The sequence below is a fragment of the Egretta garzetta genome, unplaced genomic scaffold, assembly GCF_000687185.1.
Source record: "Egretta garzetta isolate BGI_Z169 unplaced genomic scaffold, ASM68718v1 scaffold154, whole genome shotgun sequence".
NCBI lineage: Eukaryota > Metazoa > Chordata > Aves > Pelecaniformes > Ardeidae > Egretta > Egretta garzetta.
Window position 1 is genome coordinate 294,791 of NW_009259600.1, and position 2,826 is coordinate 297,616.

At 44.2% G+C, this 2,826-nt stretch overlaps 1 pseudogene; it reads left to right on the forward strand.

The window, feature by feature from the left end:
• Window positions 1-2,826, forward strand: part of LOC104125803 — a 28,185-nt pseudogene that overhangs the window by 6,385 nt on the left and 18,974 nt on the right.

A 2,826-nucleotide genomic window follows, 5' to 3' on the forward strand; every position in this document is an offset into this window, starting at 1 on the left:
CCTGCTTGTCCTGTGACAGGGCAGCCCAGCAGAAATTGCTGGATACGTCCTTCACATGGATCCTCACCCCCTGCTCTGCCCGCCCTGCTGAGGGGAGAGGAGCGGGGAGGGAGGAACTCGTCCTTTCCTTCACTGGTGAGAGGGCGTGCTTGCTGCTAGAAACAAGGGAAAAAGACTGTAATACTGTGGTGCCATGAATCACGGCGGTACCGTAAGACATCACAGGACTGATGAGCCAGCCTGTGTCAGCAGTAACTAGGCTGAACTGAATATACTGAAAAGCTGGAGATGAGTTAATTCTGGTGCTACTTCTGATCTTTCCATATGACAATAGATTTGATTTTATTAATTTGGGGCTCTGGTCTAGCAAAGTCTCTTCCAACTCTAGCTCTGTTGCTTAGTTACTAAGGTTTCTTCATTTTCCTTTCCCATGAAATTCCTTAATAAACATTGTATCTTTATACAGTTAAAATAAAGATGGTTTTCCCTCTTCAGTTTAGGAATTGTCTTTTTCTCCTGATGAATCTAGCTTATACTTAATGAGCGTGCTTCCTTTTCTGTGTTTGCTGGCCTTCTCCTTCCCTCGGCTGCAGTTCTAATGCATCAGGTGTTATGCTGTAAAGCTACACCACATTTTAAGAGAGTTTTTTTGTTTAGCTGTTATCCGTGCATGTCAGTTGTCACTGGTTTGGTGAAGCCTAAAGAAATTTAAATAAACGAACCCCGTCCTAAGGGCAGGAGTGTGAAGATGCAGAGGAAAAGCATTGCTTAAGGGCCGCAGTAGTTCCCCTCATAAAGCTGCTGCAGTTTCACAAAGATGTGAGTCCATGCTGTCACCCCTATAAGCAGCTTTGCCCTGTCCCCACAATCACAAATCTACCTGTACTTTCAAATTGTCTCCTTCAAAACTCCCAGCCCCCTCACTGGCGTGCAGCTGCCATGATGCGTTTTGGCCCAGGGGCCATTCCCTCTGCTCATGAATCCACATAACCCACACTGGGTCCTTTGCCTTGCTCCGTGGGCTCAAGGAGGGTAAAGGCAGAGAGGAAACATTATTGTGAGGAATGTAAAATGCTGGTGGCTCTTAGTGGCAGTAAAGGTCTCATCTTTGCAGAATGAAACACTTAAATACAGAAAGGGTGGGGAGGAGGAATAATGAAGACTTCTGGAGGAAGCTCTGATCGGGTCAATGCACTCTTTTAAACTCAGCAGCTCTTTTAATGAAAGGAACGGTTACGACATTTCAGCCCTGCTCTATTCCTTCTGATGTGCTCAGATATGTGTCTTGTTTTAAAACACTGTGAATGTATCTGATTTTGAATATGAGCTGTATTTAGTAAAAAAAAAAAAAGTATTTCTTAGCACTTTTGGATTTTTCCTGTTTTTTCTTTCCAAACACTTTCTTCCCCAAAGTGTGTGTATGTTTCGTAGCTTCACCTTCCTCAGTTCAAGGAGTCGCCTGGTAGTTACTGCTCTTCAAAGACTGAATTACTTTTGTGGTATCTATAAACCCCTTAGTATAACCACAGGCTGAAGTTGTTTCATTTTATAACAAAAAAAGACCTTACTTTCTTCCCTAACAGAGGTTTCAGAATGTTGCTGTCTTCCTTAATACTTAAACCCACTTCCATTTCTATTAGATAGTTGACTTCCCATCTCCAAACTCAGTAAGGCCTTTCTTCCCTTTTCCAGAATTGCAATGAAGAATCATGCAGTTTCATTAATATTTCATATATTTTGCAGCATTCTGCAGGTTGTTGTCTCAACCAATTGAGCTAAACTAGAGGAGGATTTTGAAAGAAAAGATTTTTCAAGTCTCTTAATTTTAGGTAACACCTTTTTGGGGTAGAGCATCCTGCTGAGAACCATGCCTCCAGGAGTTCCCCCTACGCTGGCCACTAATTCATCTGGTGAAAACAAAAGCACAGATATGAGGAAGAAATAGGAGACAGATTCAGGAATTGAAATTGGGTTTCCCAGCTGCCTCTGCCTGGCTGACAGGGCATAGCATGGCCTCACTACAGCTCCTCCTTCAGTAGGCTTGAAGGCGAGGCCAGGACACGAGGACGCCATGAATTCTGCTGGAATTACACAAGTCACGTCCACAAACACAGGAAAATGTCTTCTGCTGTCTCCCTGTACAAGTGTAGCTGTCTGAACACCTGACTGAAGTTTTCCTATTTGTCAAGTGAAACTATAAGCTGTGCACTTTTTGCAATAGTAATGAAAGCTGGATGCAGTGGGGGTTTATTTCCTTTTGGTTAGCTGGACTTTTAGTGTAATGTCCTTCTACGTCATAATCCTTGAAACGTAACAGGCAATTGGTACCTGCCATTTGTACAGGAGAAACAGAAAACCTGAGAGCTCCATTCGAGGGCTCAGCAACAGACCCGGGGATGATCGCGCTGGCTCTCTACTCTGCCCTCTTCTCCTACTCGGGATGGGATACGCTCAACTACGTCACCGAGGAAATGCAGAACCCCAAGAGGTAAACGGGAGCTTTTCCTTTGAATCGTTCAAGTGTCCTGGTGAGACAGGTGATGGCAAAACAAGACACTCTGTTTCTGATTGGAAATTATTGTGATGGGTTGACCCTGGCTGGAAGCAAGGTGCCCACTAAAGCTGCTCTGTCACTGCCCTCCTCAGCTGGATAGGGGAGAGAAAAATATATCGAACGGCTCAAGAGTTGAGATAAGGACAGGGAGAGATTGCTCACCAGTCACTGTCATGGGCAAAACAGACTCAGCTTGGTGAAGTTAGTTTATTACCAATCAAATCAGAGTAGGAGAGGATAAAACCCCCTGAATTTTAAAACACTTTCCCCCC